The following is a 23,089-nucleotide window of genomic DNA, read 5'->3' as shown; positions in this document are numbered from 1 at the left end:
ATGAGCACCAGGCATGCATGTGGCACACATATATACACGCAGGCAAAACATATACATGTAAAATAAAAGGCAATTTGATAAGCTCTTTCCAGCCATTTATTCTCGAATGTCAATCGGTGTGGATGATTCTCTCAGGACACGGGTAAAGGTATGTGTGATGGGGAATGGGGGCTGGGAGACTGGGAGACAGCAGCCACACACAGAAAGGAGAGCGAGACAGAAGGAAAAGCCAAAGTGTCTGCAGGGCAGATATCGCCTGACTGCTTCAGGGCTTCCTCCCAGCACACACACACACTCCCCACCCTCTTTCACAGTGAGTCTTCCCGTATAACCAGGCTGGTCTCACACCTGTGATCCTATTTCAGCATTGCACATGCTGGGATTACAGACGTGTAACACCGTGGTCAGCAGACAACTTTCCTCTCTAAGTAAATTCAGTTAGCACTTGGGCACTGAGTGTGAACTTGGGTACTGGAGGGGCGACCCTAGCGACCCCCATGCATGGGGGCACTGTCTGAAAGACAAAGTCTTGTGTAACCTAGGCTGTGCTCAAACTTACTCTAGCTGACGATCATCTGATCCTCCTGCCTTCACCTCCTCAGTGCGGGATTGCGAGTATAGACCCCCGTGCCTAGTTTATGAGATACTGGGGCTTGAACCCAGAGCTTTGTGCATATTGGGCAAGCACTTCATTAACTGGGCTATATCCCTGACCCCCAGAAGCTAACTTTTGAATTCTGCTTGGGAATGGTCTATGATTAGGGTCATAGGGAAACTTGTGAGTCTACAAGCTGAATGTCACCACCCAAAGTGACAGTTCAGGGTCTTGGGACTTCAGCACAGGGAAAGGAAATCAAAGAAGCCTTTCAAGTGACTGTTCTTGGGGGCAGACTCACAGGGACAAGCTGGTTCTGACCAAATTCAGGTTAGGTCATGGAATCTCTGCTCAATGGGGTCCTTGTTGGTATTCTTTAGTCTATTTATGTCCATGTGAAGCACGGAATGGAATTGCACGCTGACATCTCACTGTTTCGTCCTTTGTGGACGTGGTGGGAGGGGTGTTCACACAGGGTGGGGCTGTGCATGTGGAGGCCAGGGGATGACGTCAGCGGTCTTCCTCTATTGCTCTCCGCCTTGTGCATTTGTAGATCATTCCTCACTGAACCCAAAGCTTGTCTGTTTGGCTAGACTGCCTGCCCATCGAGTCCCCAAGATGTCCTGCTCTGCCCTTCAATGCTGGTGTTACTGTCATGTTTGGCCATGCTCAGCACAGTGCGTGTGTGTGCGTGCGCGTGTGTGTGTGTGTGTGTGCGTGTGTGCGTGTGTGTGTCTGTGTCTGTGTGCGTGTGTGCGTGTGTGTGTGTCTGTGTCTGTGTGCGTGTGTGTGTGTGCACGCACGCGTGCCCTGTGATACTGAGGATTTGAGCTCAGGTCATCTTGCTTTCACGTCACACTCAATGAGGCATCTCCTCAGCCTTTATTTCATCTTTCTTTTCTTTTCTTTTTTTCTATGCCTATAATTCAGAAATTCAGAGACTGGACCTTCTTACAGTCTCCCACATTCCTTATAAGTTCTTTTCTTGTGTTAATTTTTATTGGATATTTTTTATTTACATTTCAGATGTTATTCCTTTCTTCCACCCAAACACCCTTCCCTTCCCACCTCCCCACCCTGACATCCCCTACACTGGGAATCTAGCCTTGGCAGGACCAAGGGCTTCTCCTCCCATCGCTGCCCAACAAGGCCACCCTCTGCTACATACGCAGCTGGAGCCATAGGTCTGTCCATGTGTACTTTTTGGATGGTGGTTTTTTAGTCTCTGGTTGCTCTGGTTGGTTGGTTGTTGTTCTTATGGGGTTGCAAACCCTTCAGCTCCTTCAATCCTTTCTCTAACTCCTTCAATGGGGACCCTGTTCTCAGTTCAATTGTTGGCTGTGAGCATCTGCCTCTGTATTTGTCATGCTCTGGCAGAGCCTCTCAGGAGACAGCTATACCAGGCTCCTGTCAGTATGTACTTCTTGGTCTCAGCAATATGCCCAGGTGGGGCAGTCTCTGAATGACCATTCCTTCCGTCTCTGCTCCAAACTTTGTCTCCATATTTCCTCCTATGAATATTTTTGTTCCCCCTTCTAAGAAGGAATGAATCATCTACACTTTGGCCGTCCTTCCTCTTGAGTTTCATGTGATCTGTGGATTGTATCTTGGGTAATCCGAGCTTTTGGGCTAATATCCACTAATCAGTGAGTGCTTCTTCTTCTTCTTCTTCTTCTTCTTCTTCTTCTTCTTCTTCTTCTTCTTCTTCTTCTTCTTCTTCTTCTTCAAGATTTCTTTATTTAATGTATATGAGTACACTGTAGCTGTCTTCAGACACACCAGAAGAGGGCACCAGATCCCATTACACATGGTTGTGAGCCACCATGTGGTTGCTGGGAATTGAGCTCATGACCTCTGGAAGAGCAGCCAGTGCCCTTAACCACTGAGCCATCTCTCCAGTCCATCATTATTATTATTACTCAGTGCAGCGATTTAATAGTTTGGCAAAGTTCTGCCGAGCACTCAGTTGGTGACTGGCAAGCAAGCCAGCTCTGGTTGGGCATTCACTGTAGTCTGTCATCTACTTACCTATCTATTTCAACTCTTCCTATCAACAGATCCATGTGTAATGGCCCACAGCCAGCTGTGCACCGTGTTACCGCCTGAGAATGGCCCCATGGGCACATATATTTGTGAATTTAGTATTTACTACCCTTGTGCTGAATGTAACTTTCTGTCACTTCCCAGTTCCTGGGGTCTCCAAATCGGTGGCTTCAGGCTCTGTTACCACCAGTCTTCCTGCTGTCATAAGACAGCCATGAAGCCTGCAGAACAGGGAGCAGCATGAAAAACCCATGGGCTCAGACAGGAGGTGTGGGCTGGGGCTCCTATTTACCATGTTCTGTTTACTGTTTATGAGATTTATTTTTCTTGAGACAGAGTCACATTGTGTAGCACTAGCTGGTCTGGAACTCACTATATAGACCAGGCTGGCCTCAAATTCACAAAGATCTGCCTACCTCTGCCTCCTGAGTGCTGGGATCAAAAGCATGTAACACCATCCCTGGATATTTATGAAGTTTTTTTCCTTTTCCAAAATTCTTTCTTTCTTTCTTTCTTTCTTTCTTTCTTTCTTTCTTTCTTTCTTTCCTTCCTTCCCTCCTTCCTTCCTTCTTTCTTCTCTTCCCTCTTTCTTCCTCTCTATCTTTCCTGCCTCCCTTCCCCCTCTTTCTTTCTTTCTTTCTTTCTTTCTTTCTTTCTTTCTTTCTTTCTTTCTTTCTTTCCCTTTTGAGAGAATCTCATGTAACTCAGACAAGTCTTGAATCCCTGATCTTCCTATCTCTGCCTCCCAAGTGCTGGGATTTCAGGTGTGCACTATACTGAGCCTTACAAAGGGTTCGGAAAGATACATAGAGGTCATCCAGGTCCACAGTGCTGTATCCCAAGGTTCCTGGTATTGGTATCCAAATAGGGAAGCAAGGAAAATATGAAGAAGTTCCAAGTGTGGGGTGGGGTGGGGTGGGGTGGGGTGGGGTGGGGGAAGGGCAGCACAACAAACACAGCTGGAGAACCCAGTGAGCATCAGCTCACCCAGGAAAGGTTCCAAGTAGGAAGAAACCTCTCGGGATCACGTCTGTGGGGGAAATCACATGTGCACGTGACAGGTGCGCACATGCTCTTGAGACAAGTCTAATTTACTGTGATAGGCTGAATGTTCAAGGACTGGGCTACACAAGGGGTCCTAAGTTCTAGGGTCCCCCGGGGCCTCTTTAGGAGCCATTACGTAAAAGGAGAGCCACCCAATTCTAGGTCTTGTGACCTGTTTAGTACAAGTAGCATCTGCTGTAAAGGAACCCACGTGAGTGCTCTGGGGTCCAGGTGGAGAAACAGGAGAAAGTTATGAGGTGGCCATGAGCTCAGTGATGACAGTCACCTGTGTGAGCATTGGGCTTGCTGTCCTGGCCACCTGTGTTCCTAGCACTTTCTCCTCGGAGATTGGGCCCTATTAAGGGAAGCTGAAGGAGTCTTGCCTGAAATCTGGGAAAATCTGAATTACCTCACTATTGAGTCCAGTTGGCCAGCAGTAGAGTTCCAGAGTGAGCTCGGGAGGTGAGCACTGCCTCCTGGTAGCTGCTCTCAGGGTCCTTTCAGATCCCCTACCCCCACCCACCCTGTGTCCTGTGTCTCACTGAGACCTGCAGCTCACTGGCTGCCCACGGTAGCCAATCACAGCTCCTCTCTAGCAAGCTGCCCAGTTGAAACTCTGTGCCTAAGTCACTAGAGCAGTGGCTTCTGCTCTGGACGTCCGGGCTCCTAAATGTGGCTGATGCTTAGAGAATTACTGTTAAGTCAGTCATTCCTTCTGCTTGGTGTGTTAAAGTCCCCGACACTGTGCTCTGTGTCCTCTTGTGGGTAGGCTGAAATAAACCAGGAATGTTTATGGCATAGACTTCCGTGCACACCACACACTAGAGTTTCTACATGCTGGCTTTGGGGTTCTCCCAGATTCTAGCAAGAAAACACAGCTCTGGCATGCTACACAGGGCTTTGTTTCTTGCAGTCAGTCCAAAGCTTCTTACAGTGGTAAGGTTTGTATAGTTGGGCTACCTGAGAGACATGGCTCAGCTGTGAAGAAGTTTTGTGCCTGTGAGGCATCCTCCTCAACCTGGGGGCTTTGGTCAAACTGCCACCCCTGAACTTGGAATTCTTCAGTAGGAGGCCTTGCCATGTTCTCTCTGCCTAAGAACCTGAGATTCAAATGCAAGAAATGGGCCCTTTCCCCCAGACCAGGCATTAGGATAGTGTCCAGGCACATCAAACACACAGCATGCCAGATTCCCAAGTCTAGGGCTAGCTTAGCTCCTCCACAGTGCCAAGTTCATCTTGAAAGGCAAGAGGTGTTACAGGCAAGAAGAAAAGTTTGGTCTTACTGTGCTTAAGTTCTATTAATATTATATGTATATATACATACATGATATTACATATATGTATATAATATATATTACAGTGTTTTACCATTCATTAGTTTTTCACAGGAATTTTCCAATATTATGCTGTGAATTTCCAGCGTTTACTCCCAGTTTGGGGTTGTGTTGTCATTCTCTCTCCCACTGTGTGTTGAAGTTCTACACCCCCCGATACCACAGAGGGAATCCGATTTAAGTCGGGTCATTATAGACAGTTTGTATAGGATGAGAGTATGTTGAAGCAGAGCAAGCCCCTTACCAAAGATGATTGGTCCTATAAGGAGGGATGCAGGCATGTCTGTGGGAAACACCATGATCATGAAGATGCGATCTGTAAGCCCAGGAAGAGGGGACAGCACAGATCCCTCCCTCTCAACTTTCAGCACTGGAACCCACTTTGCTGGGGTGAGTCTTTACACACAGACTGCTGGCCTCTGGAGTGTGCTTTGAGAAGCCTACCAAACTAACACACTCCCAAAGAAATAGTTTCCTTCTGGTATCCTGCCATGATTTGCAGACAAGCTAATTGTTATGGTTCTCTAAGACCTAAGAAACTTTTTTTGTGTGTTTTGATATCTTTTTAAATATCCCTTAAATGAGCTGGGCCTGGTGGTACATGACTTTGATCCCAGCACTTAAAGGCAGAGGCAGGCAGAGCTCAAAGCCACCCGGTCTACATAGTGAGTTCTACGACAGCCAAGGCTACCCAGAGACCATGTTTCAAAACAAAACAAACAACAAGACCCCGCTGTGGGGAAACTAAAATCCTGTTGGACTGCTGGAAATCAGAACTAATTCCAACATCCTAGAAACATTTAGAAGTTATTTAATAAACATTAAAGGCTGGATGGATATGGTGCCATGCTCCTGGAATCCCAGAACTTTGAGAGACTGAGGCAGAGGGTGGTTCGAGACTAGCTTAGGGTATGTAAGAGACCCCTGTCTCAAAAAGCCAGGAGAAAGAAAGAAAGAAAAGGAAAGGAAAGAGAAAATAAAAGAGAAATGCGAGGTGTATTAAATGGCTTTCCTGGGCTCTTTTAATTTTTTGTGCCCCACTGCAATAGCATTTTACTATTATCTAGGACTCTGCTGATCTGCGCTTTCATGGGTTAGACACCATGTCATGTTTCTATGTCATCTTAACATCATTTCTCGTTTTCAATTATTTTTTCCCTGGTTTCAGTAGATTTTTCTATTGTCGTAGGTGTTTTCGTTTGAGTTTCTCTGAGGGAAGGGGCTCCAGCTGTTTTACAGGATTCCATTTTATTTTGTTATTTTAATGAACTGGAAACCAGCTCAGGCCCCTAGGGTCCCAGCCCGCAGCCGCACTCCGGCTGCTGTTACAGTAGCGCCCGCCAGGAGTCAGCACAGGCCTGACATTGGCCTGAGTATCCCACAATGCATCGGGCTTCAAGCACGCTGGGAGGGTCAGTCAGAGCTGCGAGTTCGCCTGTGCAGCAAGAACTCAAAACGTTGGGGCGGTGCATCCACAACCCGGTGCCGCCTGAACGTTTGGGCGGGGCCTATATGTATGGGGCGTGGACTATTGAGGGCTTGGGCGAGTTTTCGAGGTGGGACTTGACTGTGGGGGCGGGACCTGGACTTCGGGGCGGGGCCCAGCTGATACAGGGATGGAGGGGCGTGGTCTATCTGTCGTGGGCGGGGCCGGGCCAAGTGTTCTGCGACCGTGGAGGTCCGCCGGCGTTGGCCGACCTCGGTTCCTGGTGCTGTAGCGAGGTAGGGGCTGTGGAAGCTCGTCCCTTGAGGGCGGGAAGTCCTGGAGAGGTGTGGGCGTGGCTGCGAGATCTGTGGAAAAGCTTTGCTTGTTTCCCCGGCACTGCATTTCCAAGGTCTCGAGACTCTTAACTCAAAGGTGTCTGGAATCCGTTGTGTTTTGTTCTGCTCCAAGCTGCCCCTCTCGTGGGAATGGATGTGACTCTCGGGCGCAGGTGGCTGGTGGAAAATTAGAATCGTGGGTTCAAGGGCGCGCAGTTTGTGCAGGGGTGAGTGGCAGCTGCCACTCCCCTCAGAGGAGCTGTCCTTTGAGCTGAGCCTGTGGGGCCCTGATGTCCCAGAAGCCCTAAATGCCACTCAGGATGGCCCCTGAGGCTCCTTGATGCCATACTCCGCTCCTCATCGATCGGAGCGTCTTAGTTTGTGAGTTCATAGTTATAACTTTGCAAAAAGTATATGGTTCGATAGTTAGAAAGCACTGAAATGCCTGGCAGTTTGGGCTTGAGTGTGTCAGCCTGTTTCTGCTTCTCTTGGAGTTCAGTCCTTTAAGTCTCGTTTCTTGTTGCCCTGCTTCCTTGGTAAGTCACAACCTGGAGGCTTCAGGTTGTAATGCCCCACAAGGTTTCCTCCTCAGCTCCCTGTTCCCAATCATATTTTAGTTTTTTCCTTTTAGATTTATTTTATGTGTATGAGTGTATGAGCTTGTGTGTACGTGCGGACATTCACTGCATGTGTGCCGGGAGGCCAGAAGAGGGGATCGCATCCCCAGAACTAGAGTTAGGGATGGTAGTGAGCCACCGTGGGTATGCTAGAAACTTCTAGAACCTCGGTCCTCTGTGAGAATAACAAGTGCTCTTAACCCCCGACCCATCTTTCCAGCTCCATAATTCGTGTTTGAAAGACTTGTTTTATCCTGTTATATATCCATTTTCATAAGCCAATTGATTTGCTTTTACTTAAACTCTAAGAAAGTCCTTATTGCTTAGTAATGTTTATAATTAGAAAAACTATAGCGAAAAGATAATCCGGGTGAACACAATCCTCAGCCCCAGATGAGTCTGTTGCTGGGAGGCTGTGGATGGGAAATCAAGCAAGCTTGGTTCTCAGACATTTCTGCCACCAAGGAAGGTTGAAGTGTGAAAACCATCTTTACTGTGTCTTCCAAACCTAAAATGTAGATAATGAACACACATTCCTTTTTTTGGTTGACAGAATTCTTGACTTGATTATCAAAACGAAATAATCTTTTTTTAAATTATTCATTTTTTTTTTTTTTGGAGAGAATGTCTATGTAGTCCTGGCTGTTCAGGAACTCACTATATAGACCGGCTGGCCTCAGACTCCCAGAGATCCACCTGCCTCTGCCTCCCAAGTGCTGGGATTAAAAATGTGGGTGTCACCATGCACAGCCAATATAATAATAATAAAAATAATAATAATAAAAATAAATGCTTTTTAAATGGTTACTGAATTACCTCTACTCAAGGAGAGAAGGTGACTAAATTTGGGGTCTAAATCTTTGTAAAGCAGGAGCCTATCTTAATGATTATTCTGATTGACTTTATTACATGGATTTTATTCCAACCTGTTTTGTAATGGCAGAGTTATTCATACACAGATCCTGTCTGGTAGACATCCTATAGTGCTAGGGTTGGAAATGCAGGGATAATTTAAACCTTGGCGGGGCTGGGGATTTAGCTCAGTGGTAGAGCGCTTACCTAGGAAGCGCAAGGCCCTGGGTTCGGTCCCCAGCTCCGAAAAAAAGAACCAAAAAAAAAAAAAAAAAAAAACCAAAACCTTGGCTTCAGAAGCTAACCTAGGACGGTAGATGGACCCAGACAGTATGGTACTCAGCATGTATTGGCCACGGTGGTGGGCGGTGTGGCACTGCAGCCCAGCTCACAGTGCCAGGGCTTCACATCTAGTCAGTCAGTTGCCGAGAAAAGACTTCTGGTAAAGCTGGCGCCTGAAATAAGTGTTAAGGATGCCTGGGAAGAGGGGTCAAGCAATAACAAAATCACAGCAGGCAAGAAGGAAATGGGAGAACCCAGAAAGAGGAATGGGACAGATATCAGGCTGAGGGTTCCAATCCCAAAGGATAAATGATGTCTGTCTCTACTTGAACAAGGTCCTTAGAGTGAGAGGTTGATGGAGATAGACGACAGAATGCTGGTTGCCAGGAGCTGTGGGAGAAGGAATTCAGAGGCAGTGCCGAATGGACACAGCTTTGAGGAGATGGAGCCCTAGAAGAGCATGATGGTTACACAGCAGAACCACTGTGGTAGAGCTGCTTCCGTAAACTGGTTGACCTCAGGGCTGGCGAGATGGCTCAGTGATAAGCATGACCATCTGAGTTCAAAACCCCAGGAAAGCCGTGTGTGGCTACGTAAGTGCCTGTAACCCGGTGCTTGGGAGGCAGGCCTCAGGGAGAGGATTGCTGGAGCTTGCTGGCCACCAACCTAGTTCTAGGTTCAGTGAGAGAGGCTGTGTCTTGAGGAATAGTGACAGAACAGGACACCCAGCATCCTCCTCTGGCCTTATACAGCATACTCCTCTGAATACACATTTACCAGATACATATATGTAGTTAATCTCTTTTTCACTGTTTCCTATCAACATGAAGAATCTCCTCCTGTCAACCTCTGACCATAAAGAAGCCCAAGTATCTATGCTGTGGTCATTTTAATATGCCTGGCCTGTGGGGAGTGGTACTGTTAGGAGGTATGGCCTTGTTAGAGTAGGTGTGGCCTTACTGGAGGAAGTGTTTCACTGTGGGGGTTGACTTTGAGATCCTACGCTTAGGCTCCGCCTAGTATGGATGAGGCTCTCCTGCCTGCAAGCTGCCATGCTTCCCACCATGGTGATAATGGACTGAACCTCTGAACCTATAAGCCAGCCCCAATTAAATGTTGTCCTTTATAAGAGTTGCAGTGGTTATGATGTTTCTTCACAGCAGTGGAAACCCTAAGACACATGTGCACCTTGAATCTGAGCACTGGGAACACAGATAGGTTGATGTCCGTGAGTTCAAGGCTAGTCTGGTCTGCACAGAGTGTTATAGGCCAGCGAAATTTGACTTAGTGAAACCTTATCTCACTCTCAAAAAAAAAATGGCTAGTATAGTACATTGTATGTCTTTATATATTTTACTATATACAGAAAAGCCCCATTAGCCATCATATTGTCTAGGAGCTTGTGACACATTTGAGATAAGGAAGATCAAAAGTGTAATTTCACGGGGGGGGGGGGAAGGTAAAAGGTATTTTATAGAACCCAGCCCAAGAGAAGACTACTGGCCAGATTCTTAGACTGTGTGATTAGAATTGTATGTGCTTGGCGCTGGTTCCTCTGGGTATCAAGGTGGTGAAATGCAGCCAGGCATCGTGGCACCTGCTCGTAATCCCAGCACTTGGGTGGTAGAAGTAGAGGGTCAGGAGTTCTAGGCCAACCTGAGGTTCATGAGAGACCCTGTCCTACAACAACAAAACAGACAAAAACCAGAAGCGAGGGGAAAGGTGAGTGCCCATCAAGCGTGTGACACTGGAGAGATGTGACCTCTGGAGAGATGGCTTAGAGCACATTCAGAGGTGGAGCTTGGAGTGCATGCTTTTAATGGAGGCAGAAGTAGGAGCAGCTCCGAGAGTGAGGCCAGCCTGGTCTACCTGGAGTGCTCCAGGCCACCAGAACTATGTCAGGGAAACCTGTCTCAAAAATGTACTTGCTTATCCTGTACCACGTCCGCCTCCCACTTGCTGTGGTTTGAGTGTGCGGTTGCCCAAGGGTTCAGAGTGTGGGGCCGTGAGGGCGATGGAGATGGACTGAGGAAGAGAAAGGATCCCTGCGCTACAGACAGACAAAAACCGAACAGTATTTGAATCAAGTCTTCTCGTGGTTCCCATATTCTTTTGACTATTTCAGGATGGGTGGAGCAAAACCAAAAACAAAGATAGTATTCAAAAGGTGCAGCTGATTGTGGTTGGTAGCTGTCCCCACTGTCACATCTCACATGAGCTCTCATCTCCTCAACTGAATCTTTGGGTCCTCATACGGAAGGAAGGGCCTTATTTAGCACTGCCTGGTGTCTGCTCTGGACAAGTAATATGTCTTCTCTCTTACGATCTTAAGAGAATTGTGACCTTTATTTTACAGGTATAGATGAGGGTGTGTGTGTGTGAGAGAGAGGGGGGGGGGTGTCTCTCACTAGCCTCGGGAGACTCCTGTTTCCACTAAAGCACCCCAAGAATCCCTTTGTTTCCACCTTCCTAATGTGTGGAAATGTGGGTTCTGGGGATTGAACTCTGGTCCTTAGGCTTGCAAAGCAAACACCTTACTGACTGAACCATCTCCCCAGCACCTTAAACATATACACATTGTTTCTCTTTAGCTGATCTGGAACTTGCCGTGCAGCTCAAGCTGTCCTCATGCAGCAGGGTTCCTGCATCCGCTTTGTGACCTGAGCCACCATAACCAGTAACCAGTCAGTCCGGTGTCTCTCGCCTGCTGCTCTGTTCCGTCAACTTGGCAGTTTACAGCAGACTAAGGATTAAGTCAGCAAACGTCAAACTCCCTCTTTCAGGTCATTAAAGGACCCAAACCCAGGACCTCTGGGTGCTGTCCTTTTATCTTGTAGACCTTGGTAAAACTGAAATGGTTTCTGTTACCCAAGGGACCCTTAAAGCACACAGCCTGTTCTGGCTGGTTCCTTCTCATTCTGTTCTCCACAGCAGTTCTTTCAAATGGCCTCTCGGGTCCCTTTCTCTCAGCAAAGAACCTACTGTGGCTTTATAGGTAAAATCAGGGCTCTGCTGTCACCACCACACCCCCCGCCCCCATTGATTAACTTCTCAGGTGCCCATTCTTTTCCTGCTCCTTTCTGGCTTGTGGTGCCTAGCCCTTGAATTAGAACCATGGTTTTTGTTGTTTTTGTTTTTGTTTTGTCTCCTCTGAAAGTAGGATCTTACCACATAGACTAAATCCTCTTGTATCCATTTCCCAAGTGATGGGCTTACAGATGTGTGTTACCAGGATGGGTAACTTTGGGGCTCAGCCTGTGTTAGAGCCTTTTGCTCTAACCTCCACATCGGTGTCATTAGCCTTTGTCCACACTCCTGCCTCACCATCAAAACCCACCTTTCCCAGCCACCCTCCTCTCCACACAACAGATTTGGCTTTAGACTTGCCTGTGCTCGCCAACTCCCTCCCACCCCTCATCTCTCCTCTTCTTGCTTTGTTCCCATCTCGCCACTGAAATCGTGTTCACAGAAGAAGTCACCAGTGTTGCCCTTGCTGCTCAGCCCACAGTTGAGCATCTCTCAGGGGCTGGAGGCTGTTGGCCCAGGCTTCCCTGCAGTCACCATGTTCGGCTTCACTCCTCAGCCTCCTCACTCTGTTCTTGCCCTTAGCCCCCTCTTTCTGCAGTTTCTTCCCTGGGCTCCCCACTCTAGCTGATCCCATCTTCCTGGAATTCTCTAGTTCTAAGCGACAGACTAGAGGACTCAACAACCAGCCACTCAAATGAGCCCAGCCAAGGACGTGAGCTGATGTCCACGCTGGAAGTCCGGAGGTTGCTCTAGAGGTCTTTTCCTCATAGCAGCGTACATTCCTTGCCCAGGACAGCCCCTCCAGCTCCCGCCCTGTTGCGCATGCCCACTTGGCTCCTGAGTTTTCATCTGGTGCCTGCTGCGGTCTCCAAGTGGTTTCTCGCTCTGTCTGGACACCTATCCGGTCTACACCTCACATCGTGGTCTGGAGTATTTTTGAAAAATGCTCACCAAATCGCACCCCACCATTCTTTTTTTTTTTGGTTCTTTTTTTCGGAGCTGGGGACCGAACCCAGGGCCTTGCGCTTCCTAGGCAAGCGCTCTACCACTGAGCTAAATCCCCAATCCCCGCACCCCACCATTCTTAAAAGCAAACTACTGTTATTGGAAGATGACGTCTCCTCCTGTACCGACAGGTCCTGTCTGATGGGTGCTGCTTGTTCCTCAGGTTCCCCTTTCCCTCCCTCTCAGTTCCCTTCAGCTCTTAGCCACAGATGCCAGGTGGGGGCAACTCTCAATTCGTCTCTCATGGTACCCCTCACCACAACCCCGTGCTACTGACTAACTGCTGCTGGTCCTTTGAGGTCAGAGGCAGTGTCCCCTTGGAGAGCCTCTGTGCCTAGTTATGTATACAGACCTCCTGTTCAGACTCTACCTCTGCCCATGCCGGTGCTGCAGGTCTGTCAGCCCAACTGCTCTGGAGACTGAGGCAGGAGGATTGCACCTTGTCTTAAAATGTGAAAAGAAACCAGGCAGTAGTAGCGAGTGCCTTTAATCCCTGCACTTGGAAGGCAGAGGCAGGCTGATAACTGTGAGTTGAGGCCAGCCTAGTCTACAGAGAGTGAAAAGTGAAAAGAGAGCTGGGGGCATATAGCTCAGTGGTACAGTACTTGTCTGGCATGTATGAGAACTTGGATTCAATATGAAATCAATCTCTCTCTCTCTCTCTCTCTCTCTCTCTCTCTCTCTCTCTCTTTCTCTCTCTCTCTCACACACACACACACACATACACAATTCATTACTTCTGTTGTGACAAAAATACCATGATCAAAGCAATTTATAGGAGAGTTTATTTAGAAGTTCCAGAAGGATATGAGAGAGAACTGTGACATTGTGACATCAAGTGACAGGCATGGCAGTAGGCGCAGGGAGCCAAGGGCTTAAAACTTCAAATGTAAGCACAAAGTAGAGAAAATGAAGTAGAAATGACTTGAGACTTTTTACCTCAAAGCCCACCTCAAGTGACATTACTTCCTGTACCAAATTAGAACCTCCTAAATCTCCCCAAACAGTGCCACAGGCTGGGGACCAAATGTTCAAATGCTGGAGATTATGAGAGACCATTCTCATTCAAACCGACCATCACCCCTGTAAACGCACACACAGGCACACGAGTGTGGAGACACTCACTGCACTTACCCACCCACTCATGCATGCACACTTGAGAGGGAGAAATGGGGAAGAGAAAGAGAGAGAGGCAAAGAGGTAGGGATGGAAGGGTAAAGAGTGAAATAAACAGAAATGGGGGTGGGGAGAGGGCTCTTTCCACCTTAGATAGACCTTGCCGTTCTTTATTGCTTCTTAAATCATGCCTCAGTTGACTTTCAAGGGCTATGAAAGTTTAGGCCTAAGCACTCTGCCACCTCCCCACCCCCTTCTCTTGGTGATCCCAGCTTTTGAGCTCCCCTCAGCCCCATCCCTTGTGAAGTTGTCATTGTCATTTATAGCTCCTTGACATTCTTGCTGTGTAGTATGTGCAATGAAGAGAAGAAGTTGGAGAGCTCTTCATTGGATACAGAAAATCCTTCATTATCTCTGCGGGAGCGGATGGGAGGAAGGATAAGTGGCAGCTCTGCTCCGAGTGTGTCTTTGTACCCAGGGGGCATTGCTGCTGCCTCTTCAGGCTGTAGAAAAGAGGCCTCCTAGTGGGGAGAGGAGAAGCCAGGCTGCAGCTGGAGAGCTCACAGCATAGGTGCAGGGAGATGGTTAGGGGCATCCCTTGATGCAAACAGTTGATGCCTCCTGCATATATCCCGGCGTTTTGATATTTATTATGTGTATAAGTGTTTTGACTGCATGTATGTCTATACATCACATGTGTGCTTGGTGCTTGTGGAGGACAGGGGTATGCATCAGGTCCTCTAGAACTGGAGCAACAGATGGTTGTAGGCCACCATGTGCTGCTGGGACTCAAGCCTGGTCTTCTGGAAGAACAAGTGCTCTTAACTGCTGAACCATTTCTTAAATTATCCTGAGAAGGAGCCTTGCTGGCATAGAACTCCCTACGTGGCCTCTGCTGCCCTTGAACTCATGATCCTTCACCTCAAACTTCTCTTAACTTCAGCGATGGGGTTGAAGTTGTGAGTTGCAGGGCAGTGTTGGCACATGACTTTAGTCCTAGCACTTGGAGGGCAGAGGTTGAGTTTGAGACCGGACCGCTCTACAGAGCAAGCACCTGGACAGCCAGGTCTATACAGAGAAACCCTGCCTCAGAAAACCGAAAACAACAGCAACAACAACTAGTGAGACCCCTGGCTTCGTGCTTATTGTTCCATTTTATAATTTACTTGTTGAAATACTATATAAGTTAAGATAAATAATAAATTAAAATATTTTAATTCATACACTATACAGTATATTTTAATTCATACACTATACAGTATATTTTAATCATCTTCAGCTTATAATTTATTTGAATGAATAGATGAGTTCAAATTTAATGATGGCAGCTATTTCATAATCACATATTTACGATTTATGCTCTTAAGTCTCATTTTAAAATGTTTCCTCCATTACCAACCATAAATATATTATCCAACACATGCACACGCACACGCACACATGCACACACACGCGCACACACGTATGTGTGCTTGCGTGCATACACACACACACACTATTTGAAGTCTCTCTGTATCTCCCTTAAATTTAAAAAGTTATTTTGTGATTGATATAATTTATAGAACCATTATTACCTTGGCCGTCCACCCCCTCCTGCTCCACCCCTGCCCCAGTGTAGACTGTGGAAGTATTGGTTTTGTTGGTCTAGCTCCGGCATTGCCTCTGTGGTAAGGCTCCATGCCCGTAGGCATTGGTTGCTCTTCATGGCTGAGCACAATGCTGTTGTTCATGGCATCCGGTCATCTTGCATCTAAGGCCCCTTGCATCTTCCAGCTACCTTGACGGAGCTGCTCTGCTTGTTCATATCTGTTCGCATGCCATTCTTTTGGCTCTTTACTCAGGAATGGAACTGCTGGGTCATGTGGCGGGCGGCCCATGCTAACTTCTGGTGGGCGGGGGAGGGGGCCCGCCTAGCTGTTTTTCGGTAGTGGCCAAACTTCTTCATATCCCATCAGCAATGTCCAAGGGTCAAGGCTTCCAGTGTCTCCTCAGTCTTTCCTTTAATCCAGCCAGGGTTGTGGGCGTGATATGCGTCATCTTGATCCTGGCTTGCATCTCTCTGCTGACCAATGGCACTAAGCAAATCTTGCGTGCTTTTGGGTCATTTGTGGATCTTCTTGGAGAAATGTTTATTCAAATCCTTTCCCCCACTTTATTTCATTCTTCTAGAGTGCTCTAAGGTTCCCAGTAAGATTAAGCAGAACATAAAGAGAATTCCCATTGTTTCCAAAAAAATGCTTTAAAAAATGTGTTTGGGTATTTTTTACCCGTATGTTTGTCTGTGTGCCACATGCAGTGCTGGCAGAAGCCAGAGGAGGGTGTTGGATCCTGGAACTGGAGTTACAGATGGCAGTGAGCTGCCTTGTGGGTGCTGGGAGGTAAACTCTGGTCCTCTGCAAGAACAACAAGCGCTTTTACCTGAGGAGTCACCTCTCCAGGCCCATGTTGTTTCGGGGAGTTTGTTTTCTCTGGGATATGGTGTCTTACAAATTTTACTTGTACAGGGAGGAGACATGTTTATTTTTAGCACTAAACTTGCTCTCTCTCTTTATGATCTCTGAGGGTCCTTGAATAAGGTAAAAAAAAATAGAATTTTGTCTTGAGAGAGTTTGTTGCTTGAGAAAGAGGTGAGGGCTCCAATCTGTGGAGTATTTTACACTGTATTAGGATATAATGGTTTGATCCCCCAATGTGCAGATACAAACAGAGATTATTGGAGACTGACTCAGCAACACTGTCTCCACCAGATGTGACCACACACCTCTGTAACCTTCACACACAGGAGGCTGAGGCAGAGTTCACAGTGAGATCAGGTTACCTGTGTTGAATCTGGGTTTGTAAAACAGGAAAAGTTAGCTGGGTGGGGTGGTGCATTCCTAGAGTCCCAGCACTCAGGAGGGAGAGGTCAACAGATCTCTGAGTTCAAGGCCAGCCTGGTCTACAAAGTTAGTCAGAGAGAGTTCAGGCCAACAAGGGCTACACAGGGGAGACTTGTCTTTAAAGAAAAGGAAAAGCATATATATATATATATATATATATATATATATATATATATATATATTGAGAATATATATATTCTCAGTGAGATACCATTGAGGGTTTTTTGCTTGTTTGAGTGTGTATGTACAGTGAGGGCTAGTGTACAACTTTTTTTAACCTTCCTGCCTCAGCTTACTGTGTGTGAGGGTTACAGATATGTGCCATCACATCTGGTGGGACAGTGTCGTCAATCCAGTATACATTATCACATCTCTTTAGCTCCATGTTCTGCCTGTGTCTGCATATTTGGGACTATTTCAGAACCATCATATACTGATACAGTTTAAAATTCTCCATCGATTGGAGCCCTGTCTCCTTTTTTCATCCCTCAATTCAGTAGTTTTCATGGTTTAGATCTGGAATATCTCCCCACATTCCCAAGGCTCATGTGTTGAAGGCTTGATTCCCAAAGTAGTCATATTTGCAGGTGCGCTTTGGGGAAGTGATTGGCTCCATGGGAATGGTGACTTCATCAAAGGGCTCATCTCTTGATAGGGTCATAATTTGATGGGCCATATTGGGAAGTGATAGAAATGTAGTAGGTGCTGGCTGTACCCACTCCCAAGAGAGAATGACTCGACCTTCTGTGTCAGGTAGCGAGCACAGCAGTGCTGCTTGCAGGGGAAGCAGAGACCCACTGTGTGCACAAACTTTGTAGGCTCACAGAAGAAAATGGCAGATCTTTGGGAGACAAACTTATGCAGCAGAGCGTTTTCCAACCTCCTCTGTCATCTAGAATTTGTTTGACTTTTGGAAGGTTAGCATGGGACCTCTGATATCAACAGCACACACAAACTGACCACTCCCAATCCAAAGGTAGATGCCAAAACTGGAAAATTGAGCATTGACCCAATGGTCATAGAGTTTTGAGTTTCAGAGCATTTTCAGATTTAGGGATGTTTCACTTGTGAAACTACTCAAAATTTAAACAAACATGATGTGAAACACTCCTATTTACACATTTGGGTAAGAGATACTATGTTAAAAGTAGTCTCCATAGGTCTATAAAATAATATACCATGTCTTGTTAATACTATGTTAAAAGTAATCTCCATAGGTCTATAAAATAATATACCATGTCTTGGAATGTAGAGGTGGCTCAGGTTGTCCTTCCAAAGGACCTGGCTTCAATTCCCAGCACCCACACGGTAGCTTACAACTGTCTGTAGCTCAGGTTCCGGGGGATCTCACATCCTTACACAGACATATATACAGGCCAATACAAATGTTCATTAAAATAAAAATTTTAAAATGTTATGCCTTTTGTTTAAAAATGAAATACCTCAGATGAACTGATGGGTTTCCCGTGATTACCCAGAGATAAGTTGTAGAGCATGTTTTACTAATTTTGAAATACGTTTTTGTGTATGTGTGATATACATATGAGTATGCATACTCACATGTGTGCAAATATGTGTACAGGTGTATGCATACATGTGTATTTGTGCTGACAGAGGCTCAAAGTTGATGTTGGGATTTTGCTTGTCAGTCTAACCAGCTGTAGACTTGTCTGCACTGAAGGGTGCCACCATACCCACTGTGGACTCAAATTCTGGTCCCCACACTTGCACAACATACACTTTACCCACTGAGCCATCTCCTCAGCCTCCGTGTCTTTTTGTGTGGTACTTGGTATTGAATCCAGGGTCCCTTGTACAAGCAAGCGCTGTATGACCGAGCTCCATCCCAGGTCTCAATCATTCCTTTTAAGTATGCCTTGGTTAATAAGGGCCAGGGCACCTCTTTTCACACTCTGGTGTCTATAGAATGACCCAGCATGGTCAGAAGCGGGGCTCAGCTAGCATAGCAGTGAATCCGGAGCTCAGGACTGATTAGAAGGCTGCTTGCTATTGGTGATCCAGAGACAATAGGACTAGTTGCTGACCATGTGGATGGGAAAGAGCAGGTGGCATCAGGATTTGTCAGGACTCGGAAACCATTCTCTTTCTACACAATAACTCTATTCACTTGAAAGAAGCACCTGCCGTTAAAGATGCTTCTTTCCAAGGCATGTAATACCGCTGCCATTTATAATTTACCATCTGTGAGCAATTGGGTGGCTGGTGACACATAACAGTTGGGGGTTTGCTAAGGTTGGGGGGATTGGTTCTGAGTGGAAGGTGAGGCTATAGGAAGCGCCAGCTCCCAGGAGACCCCTGGCTCTCCAGGGTCTCTTCAGCTTTGCTGAAGAAGTCTGAAAGGTCACTTTAGAGCATGCCTTTTTATTGGAGTATAATAATGTGTGCCTTAGCCTGCATTCCGCTGTTCTTTTTTCTTTTCTTTTTTTTTTTTTTCCGGAGCTGGGGACCGAACCCAGGGCCTTGTGCTCGCTAGGCAAGCGCTCTACCGCTGAGCTAAATCCCCAACCCCGCATTCCGCTGTTCTAATGCAATACTGTAGAGTGGGTAGCAGGTAGAGGCTTATTTTGGTTCATAGCTAGGCTTGGCCATCAAGACTGGGTGTTTAACAATGTGTGGTGAAAGCTTCGAACTGCTTCAACTCATGGCAAAAAGTGGAAGGGTGAGTTGGGTGTTCTGTGTGACGACAGGCAGTACATGGTGGACATGTAACCACCTGCTCTCGTGCCGACTAAGCCAGCTTTAGCTCAAGAGCTCCTCTAGAAAGTATCAAGCCCTTCCCGAGGGCTTCCTTCCCAGGACTCAAACACTGCCCTCGGCATCTCCACACAGTCGTACCTGAGGAGTTATGCTCAACATAAGCGCTTCAGGGGGAGAAATGGTGCTTTCGTTCACAGCAACTCCTAGTTGCTTTTGTGGTACTGGTTGGTCCCTCCCTCTGGCCATTTGATGCTGGCAGCAACTGTTACAACTTTCGTACATCCCACGGATCCGACCCGAGCCGACTGAGGAGTCCTCTTAGGACTTTTGAACATAGAACTAATAAAAGCTCGAGGGCTGACAGTGGCAACTCTTGACCTCTGGGTGTCCGTGTTTACTGTCCTGTGAAAGGGTCTTACTGTGAGAGGCAGAAGCAAAGGACAAAGTCCTGCTCAAGTTTGGGTTGGTTCCTGGGCTTGGCTTAGCTCTAACTTGTTGTGTCCTTTGCTACGCATCTCTTTCTATCACTCTCATTCCTGTCACTTACATTCAAGAGTTCTGACTAAAGCAGGACAGGGTGTTGGCCACCATGCTGCTTCCAAATTTGGGATTCAGGAAGGTTTTATTAGGATGGAGACCTTGGAGGTGCCTAGGTCTGCTGTATTGTTCAAGCACTGAGGGGTTTGATTTTTGCATCCAATTTTATTAATTAGTACGAAGCTTTGCATTAAATGGGTGAGAGACTTTGGTACCTTCACGAGCAAAACCAACCCACTAACTTAAATATCAGTTGATTTTACATAACCGTCAAGGACTGAGGCTAGAAAATGGCGATGGTTTGAATAGAGTGGTTAAGTTGGGGAGACGAATATGACATCAGCATCACTTGGGTTTACAGAGTCGGGGGAGGAAGATGGCTTGGAGGGCTACTGAGTTTCAAAGCCAGTGAGGAGAGGGCCTGCAGGAAGAGTGAGCCACTGGCCTTAGAGCATCTGTTACTTGCTGTACCTCCTCACCTCGGACAGTCCTACTCCACCCTTCAAGTCAACTGGGTCACATTGGCCTACAGCCCATTGGTATCTTTGACACCAGCTAGGAGCTGAACCCAGGGCCTCATACATGCTAAGGTAGCGGTTCACCACTGGGCTACAATCCTGTGACATTTACTCTGTCTGTTATTTCTCCTTCCTTCCTTCCTTCCTTCCTTCCTTCCTTCCTTCCTTCCTTCCTTCCTTCCTTCCACCCTTCCCTCCTTCTATCCTTTCTACTTGAGATAAGATCTCCTGTCACTCAAGCTTGTCTTGGATTCACTGTGTGGCTGAAGGTGACCTTGACAAACACTTGCCTCCCGACCTCTCAAGTGGATCCCAGGTGTGACCCCCCCCCCACACACACACCTGTTTTATGCAGTGCTGGGGATCAAACCCAGAACTTCTCACATACTGGGTAAAGAACACTGCCAACTAAACTATACCCCATGCTCCTGGAACTTGCTATGTAGACCAGGCTGGCCTCCAACTCACAGAGATCTGTTTGCCTCTGCCTCCCTCGTGCTGGGATTAAAGGCGTGCGCCACCACGCCCAGCCTTCTACATCTTTAAAGGTTTCAGACTATGTAAGGATCTTGGTGCGGCTTTGTCTTTAATGCATCCATCTCTGTTGTTTTCTTGTCTTACACTGTACTTTTTTGGTTTATAAGAACGATCCATACTCATAAAAGCAACTGGAAGGCACATCAAAGAAATCCCCGAAAAGCAGCCACCCATTATTCCCCAACCCAGAGCCAGCAGTGTTGGCATGGGGCACATGTCTCTTTGGTATCTGTGAGGAGTGTTCCAAGTTTGGTCTGGCTGGCGGCCATCATCCATCCCAGTCTCTCTGACCTCCCAGGCTTGGGTTCTCTGTTAATAGCACTCACTTCATCGACCCTCCCTGCCCCCTTTCTAGCCTACTTAATAAGGATTCAGGCTGAGGAGGCTGGGAGATGGATTCTGGTAACTGGCGAGGAGAGCAGATCACAAGCATCAGGGGTGGGGCGGCGATCATCTGAGGCGCACCATGGCCTGACTGAGGCAGATGCACCTGCAGGGGAGGGAGCCTAGCAGCTGGCAGGGCTGTGGCCCAGAGGCTTGGTACAGAAGCAGCCCACTGGCCATTGCCATATTCCTGACTGTTGACAGAGCACATGCTTTGTATGACAGCTCCAGTAGCAGCCGGCTTCCTCCTCCCACACCAGACCACACAGTAGGTAGGGGTGGCTTCTCAGTCTCTTCTTGCCTTACCAACTCTGAATGAGAAGGCTTCCGAGCTTCGTACAGCAGGGGTCTTTCTGCCCGTCCACTCTTTTCACTTCCTGTCAGAGCGGGTTTTCTGTGCTAACTATCCTATGCCACAGGGTGGGAATGGCTCTCATCCCAGGTCAAGGGGCCACATCTGTTGTACAGAATCCTCCTCACCTGGCACAGAGCAGCACAAGCGAGAGACAGAGACATGGGAGAGACCAAGACATGTTGGTCTTTGTAGAAGATTCTCTCTGGCAGTGCATGTCTTTAGCCCCAGCACTCAGGAGGCAGAGGCAGGCAGACCTCTGAGTTTGAGGCCAGTCTGGTCTACAGAGTGAAGTTTCAGGACAGCTAGTGCTGGTGCTACATAGAGAAACCCTGTCTCAGAAAAACAAAAAACAAACAACAACAACAACAACAACAACAACAACAAAAAAGGAGACCATCTTTCTTTCTTTAAAAAAAAAACTTTTTTTATTATCCTAAATTATGTATATGCATGTGGTGTGTGCATGTAAACTCAGGGGCCCAGGAGGCCAGAGGCATTGGCTCTCCCGGGTTTAGGATTATAGGCTATTGTGTACCATTCCACATGGATGCTGGGTTCTGGAAGGAATAAACTAGGGTGCTCTTTAACAGCAGTAATTGCTCTTAAGCACTGAGCCGTCCCTTTAGCCCCACAGACCCTTTTTCAAGATAGCCTACCAGCTCATTAACAAGGAGAATTTATTAATCCATTCATGAAGGCAGAGCTCTAATCATCTAGCCCTACCTCTTACAGCTCATAATGGATATTGACTTTCAGCTTGAGTTTTAGGAGAATAAACTTTATCTAAACCACAGCACCCCCATCAGCCCTCTCCAGTAGCCAGTGTGCCTGTGTATATGTGTATTCATATAGCTTATGAATATTCAACACATGCAAATAGTTCAAGTTCTTGGTTTTCCCTTCTTGAAAATAAATGGAAGCATCACAGATTTCTGTACCTTGGGGCTCTTTGGTCACATACTGTATTTGGAGACTTTTACAATACCTGCACACTGAATACTTCCTCGTGTGTTTTTATGCCTTCGAAGTATTATGCTGTGTGTGCGTGGTACAATGTAGTTAATCAGTCCCCTTGTCAAAGGGGCTGGAATTCTTCCTCTTTCATTATTCACAGCAATGCCACGACGAATCCATTTAAACATATGCTGTTCCTTAAGTATTACAGCCTAAGGAGAGACTCCCAGGAGACAAGTTAGGGGTCAGAGGTGAGTGAGTCTCAATTGGAAGTTTGATCCCTAAGACCCGGTTCCTTCCACAGAGGGGTATCTCGGTCTACACTTCTATTAGGATGAGTGTTTGTCTCTCACACACAGCCCTGCATCCTTGTCACTTTTTCCCACTCAGCTATTGTCCTCCCAATTAGGGGGCAGATGTGTGGAAAATAAGGACCAAGATATAGATCTTCCTGTTCTTGAATTTTCTGCATTCATAAATTGTGCCACACCCCAGGAGCATAATAAATATTTTTGTTTCCAGTGTATAATT

The 23,089-nt window shown here is 47.0% G+C and overlaps 1 protein-coding gene across 6 annotated transcripts in view; it reads left to right on the top strand.

The window, feature by feature from the left end:
• The first annotated feature begins 6,653 nt into the window (after positions 1-6,653).
• The window catches only part of Extl3 (exostosin-like glycosyltransferase 3), a 90,195-nt gene continuing 73,759 nt past the window's right edge, over positions 6,654-23,089 (top strand). For all 6 annotated transcript variants that reach the window (XM_087586491.1, NM_020097.3, XM_087586488.1 and 3 more), the window contains 1 exon segment: positions 6,654-6,738. The gene's annotated coding sequence lies outside the window, so the exon portion shown is untranslated.

The sequence above is a fragment of the Rattus norvegicus genome, chromosome 15, assembly GCF_021556685.1.
Source record: "Rattus norvegicus strain SHRSP/BbbUtx chromosome 15, alternate assembly SHRSP_T2T, whole genome shotgun sequence".
In the NCBI taxonomy this organism is placed as follows: Eukaryota; Metazoa; Chordata; class Mammalia; order Rodentia; family Muridae; genus Rattus; species Rattus norvegicus.
This window is presented reverse-complemented; position numbering and strand designations above follow the sequence as displayed.